The following is an 18,199-nucleotide window of genomic DNA, read 5'->3' as shown; positions in this document are numbered from 1 at the left end:
CAATCAAGGAATGGGCAGAGGACATGAACAGACATTTTTGCAAAGAAGACAAGGCATCCAGATGGCCAACAGACACATGAAAATTGTTCCACATCACTTGGTATCAGAAAAATACAAATCAAAACCACAAAGAGATACCACTTCACGCCAGTCAGAATGGCTGAAATAAACAAGTCAGGAAACGACAGATGGTGGGGAGGATGCGGAGAAAGGGGAACCCTCCTACACTCCTAGTGGGAATGCAATCTGGTGCAGCCACTTTGGAAAACAGCATGGAGGTTCTTAAAAAGTTGAAAATAGAGCTACATATGACCTGGCAATTGCACTACTGGGTATTTACACTAAAGATACAAATGTAGGGAATCTGAAGGGGCACATGCACCCAAATGTTCATAGCAGCAAAGTCCACAATAACCAAACTATGGAAAGAGCCTAGATGTCCATCAACAGATGAATGGTTAAAGAAGATGTGATATATATATATATATATATATATATATATATATATATACACACACACACAATGGAATAATATGCAGCAATCAAAAGAAATGAAATCTTGCCATTTGCAATGATGTGGATGGAATTAGAGGGTATTATGCTGAGTGAAATAAGTCAATCAGAGAATTATCATACCATCTCTCCAATATGAGGAATGAGAGGCAGGGTGGGGATTTGGGGGGTAGGGAAGGAAAAAATGAAACAAGATGGGATCGGGAGGGAGACAAACCGTAAGAGATTCCTAATCTCACAAAACAAACTGAGGGTTGCTGGGGGAAGGGGGTTATGGAGAGGGTGATTGGGTTATGGACATTGGGGAGGATATGTGATACCATGGGTGCTATGAAATGTGTAAGCTTAACGATTCACAGACCCATACCCCTGGGGCAAATAATACATTATATGTTAATAAAAATAATTAATTAAAAAAAAACTTTAAAAAAAAGAAAAACAATCAACAATCAAGGCCTTCAGGCTGAAGAATATAGCTACTTACCAGCAATCATGAATGGAGGGAGACTGGAAGATTAAATAACCCAACCTTATATTCTACCCTTCCTCTGATTCCTACCAGCACTTTCCATAATCTGGAAGTCAGCTATGCTCATCACTATACCACCAACGCTCACTTTCCATAATCTGTACCTAACCAAAAACCAGAGGCTAAGGAAGCCCACTGATGTGGTTAACTTCCATGACACAGAGTAAAGAGCAAAAAGGTAGGGAGTAGATGTGAAGAAATAAAAAGAAGATATTTAACATTATAAACTACAAATTCTCTAGTCACTCCCATGAATTCATAGCAAAAGTATTTTTAAACAATTACTTTGAAATATATCAAAAAACAAAATGGATGGATAGATAAAGCAAGTATGGTAACATGACAATTACAAAATTTAGAGTTGGGTATATTGCTGTTTTCTATAAAATGCAACTTTATTCCATGATTGATATTTTTCATAATTAAATATTAAAAATAAAAAATATTAAAAGTAAAAAAAATAAAAAGTAAAGGTATTTAAAAGAAGCAGTTAGACTTTTCTACTATATGACAAATTATCTTTTTCTCCATACTCTTTATATTTTAAGTGTAGTTTCGTATTTCAGTTTGTCATAACAAGGCTACTGAAACCTCTTGAGTGAAGTAATTTTCAAAGGGTCAAGAAACAAAATATTCCATATGTTGTTGCCTTTTAACACAGTCTTTAAAATGTGTAAATTTTTCTTCCATAACAAATACTCTGTTTGAATTTTATCATTTCTCCTAGTCTTCATTAGAGATAGAGATAGGCAGATACAGAAGAAGAAAAAGGGAGAAGAGAGAGAAAGGAAAGGGAAGGAAGGGGAAGGGAGGAGAAGGGAAGGGAAGACAAGACAGAGAGAAGAATAGAAGAAAAAAGATAACATTTTAAAAAGAATGGTTCAAGGGTGACAAGAATTCTAAAGAAAGAATATTCATAAAATAGGCTTTGGCACTATGAGTTGGCTTTCACCCTCAATGTTTGCGAAGTTATCACTATCAGAAATCAATTATGAAGTACTTCTACACCCTCTAAAAGCTAGAGTCTAGAAAAGACTGATGGTCTGAAAGTCCAATGGCTATTTCCTACTGCACCGATATCCATTTTGCAATTCTAAGTAGTATTACAGCACAGATTGGTGGAGAGGGTAAGGATGTGATGAATTAAGATCACTCCCTGCCTTCCCCTCTCAATTCAATGCAAATTGAACATCAGGTTTGTATAATGCTGTGGTCACAATACATTTACCTACAATGAGGAAATAATCTTACCTGTTGCTGCAACATCTGAGAGATGTTGAATCAATACTTGGGTAGGGTGGGGAGAAGAACAACATAGATTGTAAGAGATACCCAAGTCCTGGGATGTGTGAGTAACTTTGAGGGCACAAAACAAAACAGCCTTTTTGTTGTACTTACTATAAAACATTACCAACTATCATAAACAAAGGGAAAATTTCTCTAATACATAAAGACCTACTAAAAATTTCAATGAAGAGCCTGGACCAAGTGGTGGCATAGGAAGACCCCTGAAATTAGCCCCTTTCATGGATGTACTAAAGCTACACCTACATATACAATAATTCCTCCTGAAGAATTGAGGGCTGAGTGAACATCTTCCATAGGACAATGAGTACACATCAGGAGAGACAGACATGGTAACATCAAGAACTGTCCCAGAAATACTAGGCACTGCAGTAGGAAAGGATCACACTGAGAGCCCAAACACAGATTCACCTGACCTAGGGCACAACATTAAAAACCATTTATAGGGTACCTAGACTTTAAGTAAAAGAAACCCATCTACTTACCCTAGAGCATTCACCAAATGGTGGGGAAATGTTGGACTTGTCTTCAGGGTCAGTCATAGCTGCTGGCAACACCATGGTTTACATTCCCCTTCCACTTTAATAGTACAGATAAGAACATGGTCACTGCGCTCCAGTTGGCCTGCCACCTCAGTGACCCCCAGATTCCTATTCCACATTAGGTCCAGCAGTCCCTCCAAGGTGTCCCTCACCTACTAATGCCCACCCCAGCTTTAGCTGTCCACCAAGGGTGACCCAAAATGGTGTATACCAGGAAACCCCCACTACAGTAAAGTCAATCTCATCAAGTATATGTGTATATATACTTGATGTGTATACCAGGAAACCCCCATTACAGTAAAGTCAATCTCATCAAGGCAGCCCAGGTGCAAAAGTATTCCACAACACCCCCAGCTGACCCACTTGAGTTCCACCCATCCCACCAAGATATCACCTCCACAGAGTACCTCAGCCCACACCTACCCCAGCTCCGGCTAGCCAGCCAGAGCCACCAGGTACACAAAGTCTATATGGGGACATTCCTATATAAGACCACTCCTTTAAGAGAGGGAGCTTCAAGAGACCACTCCTTCAAGAGAAGGGAAAGGCAACTGTTTCACCTAATTCATAGAAACAAGCACAGAAAGTCAAACCAAAGGAAGGGACAGAGGAATATGCTCCAAATGAAAGAATAAGACAAAACCTGGGCGGGGGGGGGGGGGGGACTAAACAAAATGAGGATATGCGATCTTACTGTAAAGAGTTCAAAGTATTGTTCATAAAGCCCCCCACCAGACTTTAGAGAAGAGTGGAGAATTTCAACAAAGGAAATATTAAAAGAACCAATCAAAATTGAAGAATACAATAAATGAAATAAAAAGTACACTGGGGGGAATCAACAGCAAATTAAAGGATGCAGAAGAACAGATCAGCAACCTAGAAGACAAGGTACTAGAAAGCACCCAAGTTAAACAACAAAAAGAAAAAAGATTTTTAAAAAAAAATGAGGAAAAGTTAACAGACCTTTAGGACAACATCAAGCATAATAACACATTATAGGGGCTCTGGAAAAAGAGAGAGTAAAGGGGTCAGAAAAATTATTTGAAAAAAATAATAGCTGATACACTTGTGGTGAGCATAGCTTAATTTATAGAGATACTGAATCAATATGTTATACACCCAAAACTAATGTAACATTGTATGTCAATTATATTGAAAAAAATCTTTTTTTTAAAGATTGAGAATAACTAGACTAGACTATTCCTCCATATAGCACAATTTTTAATATTTAATGCACAGTTAAAAGTTATGAAAAAGGGCACCTGCATGGCTCAGTTGGTTAAGATTCTTACCTGCTTTCCATTCTGGTCATGATCTCAGAGTCGTGGGATCCATCGGGATCTGTTTTTTGCAGAGTCGGCTTAAGATTCCCTCTCCCTCTGCTCCTCCCTCCACTTGAGCTCTGTCTCTAAAACAAATAAATAAATCTTATAAAACAAAAATACTGTATCAATATTAGTTCATTAGTTGTGATATACGTACCATAGTAACATAAGATGTTAATAATAGGAGAAACTGGGAATAGGGTATTTAGAAATCCTCTATAGTATATTTATAACTTCTCTGTAAATCTAAAACTATTCTAAATTAAAGCTTTGAAAGAAGGAAAGAAAAGGAAGGAAGGAAGGAAGAGAAAGAGAGGAAGGAAGGCAGGATGGAAGGAATGAGAAAGAAAGAAAGAAAGAGAAAAAAAAAGAAAGGAAAGAAAGAATAGCTGAAAATTTCCCTAACCTGGAGAAGGAAACAGACATCCTGGTCCAGAAAAGCACAAAGAGACCCAAAGAAGATGAACACAAGGAGATCTAAATAAACATATATAATAGTTACAATGGTAAAAATTAAAGATAAAAAGAAATTTAAAAGCAGCCAAAAAGAAGCGAATAGTTACATATAAAGGAAGTCCCACAGGCTATAACCTGATTTTTTCAACAGAAACTTTGCAGGTAAAAAGGGCATGATATTACATACTCAAAGAACTGAAAGGGAAAATAACCTACAACCAAGAATATTGTACCCAGATCTGAAAGAGAGATAGTTTCCAGACAAACAATTTAAAGGAATTCTACACCACTAAACCAGCCTTATAAGAAATGTTAAAGGGACTTCTTTAAGTAGAAAAGATAGGCCATAATTAGAAGTAAGAAAATTATAAATAAAAAGTATAAAATATGACAATATACATATAAAATGCAGAGAGGGGAGTGAAAGAGAAATTATTTTAAAATGTGTTCAAACTTGAGTGACCATCAACTTAATATAGAGTGCTATATACTCAAGATGCTATATATGAACCTCATGGTAACCACAAACCAAAAACCTACAAAAGATACATAAGAAATAAAGAGAAAGAAACCCAAGCATAACACACACAGAGAGCCATCAATCACCAGGAAAAAGTACAAAAGAAGGAACAGAGAAGACCTACAAAACAATCATAAAACCAGTAACAAAAGTACGTTACAATCAATATTTACTTTAAATATAAATGGTCTAGATGCCCTAATCAAAGGACCCAGAGTAGATACACCTGGGGGGTGCCAGAAAGATGGTGGAATAGGAAGACCCTAAACTCACTCCAATCCATTTTTAGAACTAGATATCACTCCCATCCAACTCAATAAACTGGAAAGCCACTGGAAGACTATCAGAACAAACCACAACTAAACGTAGAGAAGAAGCCACACTGGAAAAAGTTATGAAGGGTAGAAACAATGGTTGGGAGCTACCATAGGAAGGATAGGACTGCAGGTACAAAGAGGGAAAAGCACCAGGGAACCCACACAGGGATTTAAAAAAAAAAAAACACATTGTCTGTTCTTGAAAACCAGAAGGGATGAATTCCATGAGTTTGTATAATTAGCAGGACTCCTCAGAGCCTGGGGCTTTAAAGTCTGCTGACTCAACAGTAGACAAGCAAGGAGGATGAGGAATAGCTCAGTCCCCATCCTTACAGAGACAAGAGCCCACAGAGAGGCAATGTAGAATTGACAGTTTGCATAATGCCTGGGCAAACAGGAGGAATATCTTTTTATAAGCATTTCAGAGGGTGTGGGGGGACTTGTCTGAGAACAAAGAAGCTGGCAGACACCATTTTCCTCTCCTGCCCTTCAGCATAAACACAGAACCACCTACAGGAGGCAGTGCTGCGCAGACACTATCTAACCTGTTAGCAGTGTGCTCTGCCCATGAGTTCTCCTGAGGATATGCTCACTCTAGCCTGCAGGCTAGGACCTTAGGCTCAATGCAAAAAAAAATTTTTCACTGCAAATTTTTTAACACTGCCTATGCCCTACCTAAGTACCACCTTGAATGACATGCCCCCAGGAGCCATCATGCTTCAGGAGACCCAGGCTAGGAATAACTCCCTTTCCCTCTGTCCCTACCCCCCGCTCGTTCTCTCTGTCTCAAATAAATAAACAAAATCCCTTAAAACAAAACAAAAAACTGGTGGGGGATGAGAAAAAGTCTGTCTTCCTTGATTATAACATTTATTTAACTTTCACTTTTTATTTTTAAACATTTTTCAAAACTTGAAAGAACTTGCTTTAGCTTTATATCATCCTAAAACTTCCACAATAGCTTACATCTGTGAAGCACATTACCAAGCACTTTCAAAGACATTATCATAATCTCTTCAATAGGCTCAAGAGGTAGATACCATTTTATCTCAATTTTACCGAAGAGAAAGTAGAAACCCAGATAGAAAAAGGTGACTTGCATAGTGAAATATTGTCATTTACAATAAGAATTACATACATTTGGTCTTTGTCCCTGTTTCTGTCACAGAGTTCCTAAAATCCTTGAATTCTCTGAAGTAATAAGAACCATAACAGGGATTTGATATCCTAACAAAACTCTTTCAAACACACCAGAGTTTATGTTAACATGGTGAATTTTAAAAAGCCAGGTGAACCATAGTTAGAACCTTCAATCCCACCCACCCTGACCTCCCAGGAGGGAAGAGGAACTGGAGGTTGAATTGATAGTCAATAGCCAATAATTTATCAATCATACCTAGGGATTGGGTATGGAGAGCTTCTGGGTTGGTGAACATGTGGAGATTTGAGGAAAGTGGTATACTTGGAGAGAGTGGAAGCTCCATGGCCACATACTTTCCCACACACCTCATCCCACGCATCTCTTTCCTATGGCTCTTCCTCAGTTATATCCTTTTACAGTGAACTGGTGATCTATTAAGGAAACTAGTTTCCTGAGTTCCTGAACAAATCAATCAAACCTAAGAAAAGGAACTTGAGGACCTCTAATATATAGTCCACTGGTCAGAAGCAAGGTAACAACCTGGCCTTGTGATTGGCATCTGAAGTAGGGGCAGTTTGTAGAACTGAGCCATTAACCTGTGGAATCTGACACCATCTCTAGAAAGACAGTATCAGAAATGAGTTGAATTGTACAACACTCTGCTGGTGTCAGAGAACTGTTTGATGGTGTGGGAGGAAAATACACATTCGAACTGGCATCAAAAGCATACATAGTAATGGAGCAATTTGGCCCAAGTCCAGCGCTAATTCAGATATATATGAAACACATATTATCTACAAAGAAATTTTTGGTTAGAATTCATTATGATAATTGATAGTCTTTAAATTATTTGAATACCTTTTAAGTTACTTTAATTATAACAGTAAATATAATCACACTATAGAAAATTTAGAAACAAGAAAAAGAAAAAAAAATTACTATTATTCTAACACACAACCTTATTATTTTCCCTTTAACATTGTACCATAATACAGACTTCTTGAATACGTTTAGGAAAAATACATGTAGCAAATAAGTACAAGACCATCATTAAGAAAATTACTTTTACCCGCAGTTCAAATTCCTATGTTCTGATTTCTGATGCTACTTGTCTCTTTTTACTCCTTGTTCCTGGATCTTTTGTATTTTCTCTGTGACAAATTAGACCTGGTTGTTACAGTCTGTAACTTCAGATCTTTGGCTTTCACCTAGAAAATAAGTATCTTAAATCTCTAGTCTGTGATGGCAAGAGAGCCTGGTTTCATGGAAAAGAATGCCATGAGCTACTGAACAATTGGCCATGGAGCCAGAAGATAGCATTATCGTTTTTATTAATCTGTGCTGGACCTTGATCTTTAAGTTTCTTCTAACTTGGGTAATTTTAATCATTAACTTAATATTTTAGAATTAGACTTCTGTTCTACCTTCTAATTAAAGTTCACCTAACTTAACCCTATCTCCTCCTACCTCCCAGAATGAACTGAAAAAAAATCATGAAATTAAGTGACCTATGATATATTTACTTAAAAAGAATACTTTCCAAAGCCACTTTTAAAGGTTTATGCAAACTGTTTTAATATGAAAAAGTTATGATTCTATGTGTAACATTAAAATAACACATTTTTTTAACCTCTGCAGAAAAAAAAATGGAATGGAAAACACTAAAATTTTAAAAATTATTTTTTAAGTGGTTGAAATGTGGTGTTATATTTCCACTTATTTTTATTTTTGAGAGATAGAGAGCACTCAAGCACGGGGAGGGAGAATCTCAAGCAGGCTCCATGCCTAGAGCCCAATGCAGGGCTTGATCCCAAGACCCTAAGATCATGACCCACACAGAAATCAAGAGTTAGACACTTAACTGACTGAGCTACCCAGGTGCCCTTTCTATTTCTTCTTATTTCTATTCTACATTTCATAATAAAAAATAAACATTATGAAAAAACACAACTTTAAGAAGCAACAAAAAATCTAAGGTATAGTTTAATACCTCTCACTAATTTTTAAAAATCAATACATAAATTATCAAATTTTCCTTTGTCAATTCAACTAGGAATTGTCAAAAGATTTCTACCTAGGAGTTGATTCTCAACTTCTAGACTGCCATAATCTTCGAAGTTCCCAATTTTTTATTCCTGGAGGCAAGTTGTCTTTTCTATCCCAGCCCCAGTCGGTCTCTCACCCTTTGCTATGTAGGCTTATCTTGTACCACAAACCCTTCATACATACAAAATTTATTTTTGTTACAAATAAGAATATAAAGATATACACTGATACATGTGTCTTAGACTTATATTATAGGCTACATGAAAGATTAGATACAGAGAAGATACAACTTGCCATAAATTAGTTATAAGACACAAGATGAATTGTGTAAGACTGATGAATCACTGACCTTTACCTCTGAAATAAATAATACATTATATGTTAATTAAATTAATTAATTTAATACAGTTTTTGCACAAGCCCAATCAATCAATCAATAAATAAGTAAGACACATGATGGAGCATCTGGCCAGTCCCCCCAAAAATCTTCCTGATTTAGTAGAACATTAAGAACTGAATACCTCTGTGTATGCAGGAGAACATAGTCAAAAGAGTCAACAGCATTAAACAGTAACAGTGAAGAATTCAATAACTGTGAAATGCATTTTCTATTTCCTACATTTTTTTAAGAAAAAAAAAAAAGACAGTCATCTTCTAAATCCCTCAAATGGACTACTCTAATTTCTACTCTTCAAAAGTGTATAAAGAACACAAAAAGTTTTGGAGCACTGGGGTAGGTAACCCTTCTTTCTAGTCTGTCTACATGTGATCCTTCTGTTTCCTTTCTCTCAAACACTGATAATAAAGAATGAAAGCAAAAACTATTTAGCCTGTGCCAGATTTCCCTAAAATTGAGAGACATTTCCCCCAATGTCTGGTGAGACAGTTAACAAACTCACTTTAATCTCTTACTCAAACCAGAACTGACAGTTTTGTATTCCATATTACCTTATTTATTTGTTCTACATAGATGGTCCCTGGCAATGGCTTTAGCCTGAAAAATGAACTTCAGTTACAAACTGTTTTCATCAAAGGGAACATATCTCCTACAATAAAGTAATTTGATTAAAAATTAAACTTGCACAGAAATTAAAATTTATTTCTTTACATGTATAGTGAATCCTTCTGCCAGCCATTCAAGAAAACCTCTGCACCTGAAACTAACAAGCTTCTAGTTTACCAAAGTAGTGAACTAGCATACAGCTTATTACATAAAAACATTTTATTTCCCACAAAGAAGTTATCCTTCTATTTCAAGAAAATAAGGGGAAATCAATTTTAACTCTCAAGACTGTAAGGGCAGTAGGGGCACCTGGGTGGCTCAGCAGGTAAGGACTCTGCCTTCAGCTCAGGTCATGATCTCAGGGTCCTGGATCAAGCCCTGCATTGGGCTCTCTGCTCGGCATGGAGCCTGCTTCCCCCGCTCTCTCTGCCTACCTCTCTGCCTACTTGTGATCTCTGTCTGTCAAATAAATAAATAAAATAGTTTTTTTAAAAAATAATGTAAAGGCAGTAAACAGACTCATGCAAAATTAGTGGAGATGCCTTCATTTTGGTCTCTAGAATAGAGTCTCAGGCAGCTTTGCTGACCCCAAGACTGATTCACTTCTCCTAGGAGATACTACTGTAAGTTAATGGTACTTAAAAAACAATTCTTATCTCTTTTCTTTTTTTTTTACAAATAATGCCTTGTCTCAACAACCATTCTGAAGACTTTCTAGAATAAAGAGTCGTACCTCTTAGTGTCTTCAGCATCTATCTTGGTGCCCCATGCATAAGTTCAACAATGATAAATGTGATCTTTGCCAAGAACCTAGCATTTTATGCCTCACTTTCCTTCCTCCTCTGTAAAAGAGTATTATTTATACTTTCATTGTGAGGATTAAATGAGATAATGTAGACATAATGCCTAGCACCCACCCCACCTTATACACTGTGGTAATTGATCGCACACACTGTGGTAATTGATCGCACACAGGCTTTCATTATGAAACAAAATAACATTTCCACACTGTACAAATTTTCAATGCAAAAGGAGGTAAAATTTGAAAGCAGCAGATCAAACCAACAACTAAAGGCTATTTTAAAATCAATTGTTATATCAGAGCCTGAAGGTTTACTTAATTATATTGATGGGGTTCAGGCAGGCCATCCCAGAATGTGCTGCTTTGGCATATGGACTATTTGAGCTGAAGGCAAATCAAGGCCCAGAAGACTCAAGAAGAGCTTTTAACAACCCCTAATAACTATAAGTTTACAATCGCTATGACAAAATGTCCAAAAGAAATTATCCAGGTTTTCCAACTATGGCAAATTGTAATCACATAATTATCTGCTATGACTGAAGCTTATGTGGGGACTGAAAAGATATAGTAGAAATAAAAGCTACTGAATCATAAATCAGATTGCAGAAGATGATGCAACCCATGATTCAGGCAAGTACAATAGTGATGATCAAAATTATACTGACATTTTTCATATACATTTTGTCATAGCAATTGTAATTTGTAGTTATCAGCTGATTATCATAAGTGGAGCTGATGTTAGAGAAGAATGAATAATGATGTTCAAGTAAAAGCAAATAAATGTTAAAATATTAATCCAGAGCACCTGGGTGGCTCAGTTGGTTAAGCGACTGCCTTCAGCTCAGGTCATGATGCCAGAGTTCCAGGATCAAGTCCTGCATCGGGCTCCCAGTTCCATGGGGAGTCTGCTTCTCCCTCTAACCTTCTCCCCTCTCATGCTCTCTCTCACTCTCTTTCTCTCAAATAAATAAAATCTTTTAAAAAATATTAATCTGTATATTTTTAGACAGTTACAAAAACATGATGATAATGATCTAAGTCTGTACCTTAGTATAAAGTTGTTCAAAAAATATTTTATATTACCCGAATATCTGTTGTAAAATTTCCCTGGGCAGTAACTAATCTTTCTCTAAACAAACTAGTAATGGTTTAAAAAAAAAATTTTAAAAAAAGTGTGAGGAGAAAAGAGAGGAAAACGTAGAGAGAAGACAAAGAAGGGAAAGAAGGTATGCAAGACAGGTATGCAATATAGACATTACTTACCTTTCAAGGAAATGAAGAACAGTAAAAATTTTCAAAGTTCCAGCCCTTTAGGCTATATGTATATAAAATGACTCTTCCTTGTCAAGTACAACTGAAAGAAAACAAGTAAAAGCAGAATAGTGACAAGCATAAAGTTTGTCAATAATTTAATTATTGAACTAAGTAATTTTATGATCCTATTTCTTTGAAATATCCCTTCTTTCTGTAAAACAAAAGTCCTTCCAAAAACAAGTGTAATGTTTATTCTCCATGAATCTTTCCACCTTACTGTCAAAAATTCTAAATTATGACATTAAATTCTTTGAGAAAGACATCTCTACTTACACTAAAATTCTCCCAACACCTTTTATTCTGAATAGCTTCCCTTTATGAAAAAAAAAAAAGAACTGTATTTTGTAGACAGCTTATAAAATATTCTCTCCTTAAAAATAAAAAAGACTTTAAATTGAAATATCCCTCCCCCTGGTTATTCCAGTAGATAGTTTAATTTATTTGACTATACTATTAGATTCTTGCCTCAATGATTTTATTCTCTAGTATGTAGAAACAAATTGATAGTTGATGATTCTAACATAGAGAGAAATTGAGGATTCCTTTAAGTGGAAGAAAAAGCAGGGTATTTTTAGTTAAAATGGATTTCAACACAGGCTCTACTATCTTTTAAAAATAACAATATTCTTTTTTCCATTAAAAACAGGAAAATATTTTTATCTAGGAGCCACTTTTAAACTATGAAGAATATTTAAAGCTAATCTTTTTATCCTTTATGAAAAGAAATTAAAAATGGAATAATCACGCTTCTTAAAAAATAGATATACTAATTCCTATAAAACAGCCTTCAGAAAAATGTTTTGATCATTCTTTACGTATATTTATTTAAAAAATATTCAGTGAATCCCTGTCACTGTGCTAGGTATAGTACCAAACTTCATGGAGTTTATATTTGAAGAGATAAAAACATAAATCACATGAAAGAAAAATTAGAGTTGTGATAAGTTTTCATTGCACAAAAAAAAAAGAACATTTCCATTTCCATAACTAATTTTAACCTTCTTAAATAATCATTTTTAAAAGGTGATAATATAAACATACTTGCAGCATAACCCAAAACTTTTTGATCTAGATGCCGAGGAGTCAGAAAGTCAGGTTCCAGGCAAAAGAAATTGTGGCAAAGACTTTCTGAACAATAAAATAAATATATTCTAAATTATTTTAGATCTTAATGAAAAAGAGATTTACTGTACCCTTACCTGATAAGTCTGTTTGCATTTGGAAGTTACTTTCCATAAAACCCTTTCTTGCAGATGCTTATTCCAGGATGTTGTGAGTCCAGAGCTACACCTGGTGGCCATACACAAACTTACAGAAAACTATTCTAAACCTTTTCATGGAAATTTAGAAGTTATGCTATGCCTCTGTTAATCAAAAATAAGCATCTCAAGAAACTATCATTCTTGATAACTGAAGGAAGTTTTAAATTTTTCACGGAAAATAAATTTTAAAATATTATGGCAAAGCATAACAATATGTTAGTGGGAGAATTTAAGTGATATTATATGGATATTCATTAGAAAATTCTCTTATCTTTGCTGTGTGTTGGGAAATTTTCATTAAAAAATGTTGAAAAAATTTAAGGATTTTTAAAATGTTCCATCACTGTCATTTATAGCACAAACACATTTTTAGGTAGCGTTTCCTTGTGTAAATGAGCATAATGTATGTCTTCATAATTCATGCTTGTGTAACAGTCTATGATATTGACAATGAATTATTAAAGGAGTCACTTGTTCCACATTTATTCAACTTCCAATTTAATATCTACAAATGCTTATTTTTGTTTCTGTTAAAACATGTTTCAAAGACAAATTTTTTAAGACTGATACCACTGGGATCAAAGGAGATAATCATTTTTTATGGCTCATGAGACATCATCAAACTACTTTATACCAACTTCACACTGCTTTCATAAATTAAAACCAACACCAATTTAACCACAACCCTGGGACCTAGCCATTTCAATATTTTGCTGCTTTACTAAGCATAAAAATATAATCCAGAGGTTAATTTGCACTTTTATTTTTGAAAATTTTTCACATATTTCTGTATTCATCTACTGTAATCTTAATAATTTTCTTATAAACTTGAATAATTACTTTGTGTGTTATAACTATTAACCCACTATATCCTAAACTCAGGCAAGTTTTTCTCATCAGCTACTGTCCTTTACCATTTTCATTGTGTTTATTTTTATATATTCTAATCTGTCAGTCTCTTTGTTTGCTATTTCTTCAATCCACTCAGAACTAAGAAATAAACTACTTCTTCATAAATGTAATAGATATCCTAAAACATTTTTGTTTTCTTTTTTTCCCTAAAGGAGCCACAGGACTGAAAGCAGCATGGTCCTCTCCTCTCTGCCCCATATGCTCATCTATTGATATCAATATACTCAAAAATGGGGAGTCATCTGGCAAATATGTTACTTTGCCTGCTGGGTTAGAGGCTCCCGTATGACCTGATATTGTGAACTTTGTTCCCCACCTTGTGCCAAACAACATATAGCCCTATGATGTCAGTGAATTAGCCAGTCATCAAACCAGGGCTGAGTCTTTACTGGCAGAACCATGGCTTGAATTCCTAGAGTTCAAGGCAATAGGATTCAGTGTTCTGGCCAGGGTGTTTTGGGAAATATGTGTTGTGGCGGCTGCACATTTGCACCAACCAATACCTGGAGCCATTAGCGCCGCAGAGTGAACACAACACAGGCAATAGATCATCTGCTCTGGCCTGGCTGCCTCAGCCTTACCAGCATAGGTTGTATCTAAAGGTCATCATACTGAGGAAGTTCCTGAACTTCCTTTGATGGTTGAAGATAAAGTTGAAGGCTACAAGAAGACTAAGGAAGGGATGTCTGGGTGTCTCAGTTGAGCATCCGACTCTTGATTTCAGCTCAAGTCATGATCTCAGGATTGTGGGATGGGGCCCCATGTTGGGCTCCACACTCAGCAGGGAGTCTGCTTAAGATTCTCTCTCTCTCCCTATTCCTCTGTCCCCTCTGCTCTCCACACATGTGTGCTCGTGCTCATTCTTTTTCTCTCTCTAAAATAAATAAGTCTCAAAAAAAAAAAAAAAAGACAAAGAAGAAGAAGACCAAGGAGGCTGTTTTGCTTCTTAAGAAATTAAAAACCTGCTGGGCTGAAGCCTTTGTTTGTTGGTGCAAGACTTCGATGTTTTTCCTGCCTTGGTCATGGAAGCCCATATAGAAAAAGGGATCAGAAACTCAGTTTGGAATGCTGAGCCCCCTACAGGAGAGCAGCTGTTCTTTAGAATCCCACAGTCCTGTGATGGACTTTATAGGAATGAGAAATAAGCTTTTGTTAAACTACAAGGAAGGAAGGGAGGGAGGGAGAAAGGGAAGAATGGAGGGAGGGTGGAAGGGAAGGAGGGAGGGAGGGAAGGAAGGGCGAGAGGGAAGGAGGAAGGGAGGAAGAAAGAAGGAAAGAGAGAGAAAGGAAGAAGGGAAGGGGAGAGAAGAGGAGAACTTAAAGCCTGGAATAATATCAAAAAGTTCTATGCCTCTCTGCAAATGAGAGCTGGCAAGGGCAAAATGAGAACGTCTTCATACTCAGCAAAGGGGACTGTGCATTGTCTATAATGAAGGCAATGGTATCAACAAGGCCTTCAGAAACATCCCTGGAATTAATCCACTTAATAAAAGCAAGCCAGACATTTTGGAGCTTGCTCCTGGTGGGCATGCAGAAATTTTCTGAATTTGGGCTAAAAGAGCTTTCCTCAAGTTAGACATCTGTATGGCACTGGGCATAAGGCTGCCTCCCTCAAGAGTAACTACAACCTTCCCATGCACAAGATGCTTATTGCAGACGTTAGCAGAACTTTGAAAAGCCCAGAGATCCAAAAAGCCCTCTGAGCACCATTCAAGAAGAGTCATCGTAGAGTCCTAAAGAAGAATCCACTGAAAAACCTGACAATCATGTTGACGCTAAACCCACGTGCAAAGACCATGCACTAGAACACCATTATTCACCTGGCCAAGAATCCTAAGTTTCAGACAGATAAAAAGCTGAATCAGATGAGAAGGGGGATCCAGGTAAGAAGCCGTGGGAGCAAAGAAAGGAAAGAAGGCTGTTCATGTCCAGAAGCAGAAGAAACATTTGGTGGGAAAAAAGGCTGCAGCTACCAAGAAACCAGCAGCTGAGAAGAAGCCTACAGAAGAAAAGAAAAAAGAAACCACCAAAGAAGAAAAGAAGCCTGCTGCATAAACTTTAATTTGCTTACTCTATAAATGTCAAATCATTATGGGCAGCTAATTTTGAATAAAGACCTGATCAAAGGCAGTGAGAAACATGAAAAAAAAAAATTTTTAATTTTTTCATTTTAATCTATACACATTCAATTCAGAAACTAAAATTCCATATAAGAAAATGAGAAGGAAATAAATTAAAATGTGTCTGGTAAAACTGAGACTTCTTTCTCCCAGAACACTGTTTTTAAATGTAGTCCTCCCAACTAGATCCATCAGAAATACTTAAGGGAACTTGTTATAAACATAGATTGTTGAGTTCCATCTCTGATACACTGAAACAGAATATCTGGGTATGGATACTGGGAAACTTTCATTTTTTAAAAAAGATAACCAGATGATTCTCACGCAGATTTAAGATGGAAATTACAAACCAGGAGAAAGATTTTAGGTGAGTCACGCACATGGGTCTATTAAGATGCCTGACAATCAGGAGACACTCAAATACAGTCTGCAGGAATCACATACAATCATTTGTTTTCTTATAGGATAGTTGTTTGAGGTATAATTCACACAACACAAAATTTAACTTCTCCAAATCGAGTTGAATTTTAAGTTGAATTAAAACTTAAAAGTGAATAATTCAGTGGTTTTCATATATTGAGTTGTGAAACCATCACCACTATCTAATTAGAGAACACTACCATCACACCAAAAAGGACACCCACACCCATCAGAAATCACATCCTCTCCCTACTACTCACCATCCCCAGGCAATCTCTAAACTACTTTCTGTCATGATAAATTTATCTATTCTGGACATTCCATAATACCCAGATATGAAATGTTCAGATAAATGAAATCATATGGTATATAGTCTTTTGTGACTGACTTCCGACATTACACTTAGTGAAATGTTTTTAGGGTTCATCCATAATGTGGCATGTTTTAGTATTTCATTCCTTTTTGTTGCCAAGTAACATTCCATCATATGGATATATAACATTATGGTTTGTTTGTTTGTTTTTTAATTTTTTATTTTTTATAAACATATATTTTTATCCCCAGGGGTACAGGTCTGTGAATCACCAGGTTTACACACTTCACAGCACTCACCAAAGCACATACCCTCCCCAATGTCCATAATCCCACCCCCTTCTCCCAAACCCCCTCCCCCCAGCAACCCTCAGTTTGTTTTGTGAGATTAAGAGTCACTTATGGTTTGTCTCCCTCCCAATCCCATCTTGTTTCATTTATTCTTCTCCTACCCACTTAAGCCCCCATGTTGCATCACCACTTCCTCATATCAGGGAGATCATATGATAGTTGTCTTTCTCTGCTTGACTTATTTCGCTAAGCATGATACGCTCTAGTTCCATCCATGTTGTCGCAAATGGCAAGATTTCATTTCTTTTGATGGCTGCATAGTATTCCATTGTGGATATATACCACATCTTCTTGATCCATTCATCTGTTGATGGACATTTAGGTTCTTTCCATAGTTTGGCTACTGTGGACATTGCTGCTATAAACATTCGGGTGCACGTGCCCCTTTGGATCACTACGTTTGTATCTTTAGGGTAAATACCCAATAGTGCAATTGCTGGGTCATAGGGCAGTTCTAATTTCAACATTTTGAGGAACCTCCATGCTGTTTTCCAGAGTGGCTGCACCAGCTTGCATTCCCACCAACAGTGTAGGAGGGTTCCCCTTTCTCCGCATCCTCTCCAGCATCTGTCATTTCCTGACTTGTTTATTTTAGCCATTCTGACTGGTGTGAGGTGATATCTCATTGTGGTTTTGATTTGTATTTCCCTGATGCCGAGTGATATGGAGCACTTTTTCATGTGTCTGTTGGCCATCTGGATGTCTTCTTTGCAGAAATGTCTGTTCATGTCCTCTGCCCATTTCTTGATTGGATTATTTGTTCTTTGGGTGTTGAGTTTGCTAAGTTCTTTATAGATTCTGGACACTAGTCCTTTATCTGATATGTCGTTTGCAAATATCTTCTCCAATTCTGTCAGTTGACTTTTGATTTTGTTAACTGTTTCCTTTGCTGTGCAAAAGCTTTTGATCTTGATGAAATCCCAATAGTTCATTTTTTCCCTTGCTTCCCTTGCCTTTGGCGTTGTTCCTAGGAAGATGTTGCTGCGGCTGAGGTTGAAGAGGTTGCTGC

The 18,199-nt window shown here is 36.5% G+C and overlaps 1 pseudogene; it reads left to right on the top strand.

The window, feature by feature from the left end:
* Positions 1-2,096: 2,096 nt before the first annotated feature.
* On the top strand, positions 2,097-16,042 carry LOC131830198 (large ribosomal subunit protein uL4-like; annotated as a pseudogene).
* Positions 16,043-18,199: the final 2,157 nt, after the last annotated feature.

This window comes from Mustela lutreola, chromosome 4 (genome assembly GCF_030435805.1).
Source record: "Mustela lutreola isolate mMusLut2 chromosome 4, mMusLut2.pri, whole genome shotgun sequence".
NCBI lineage: Eukaryota > Metazoa > Chordata > Mammalia > Carnivora > Mustelidae > Mustela > Mustela lutreola.
The sequence above is the reverse complement of the archived record's forward strand: the minus strand, read 5'-3'. Positions and strand labels throughout refer to the sequence as shown.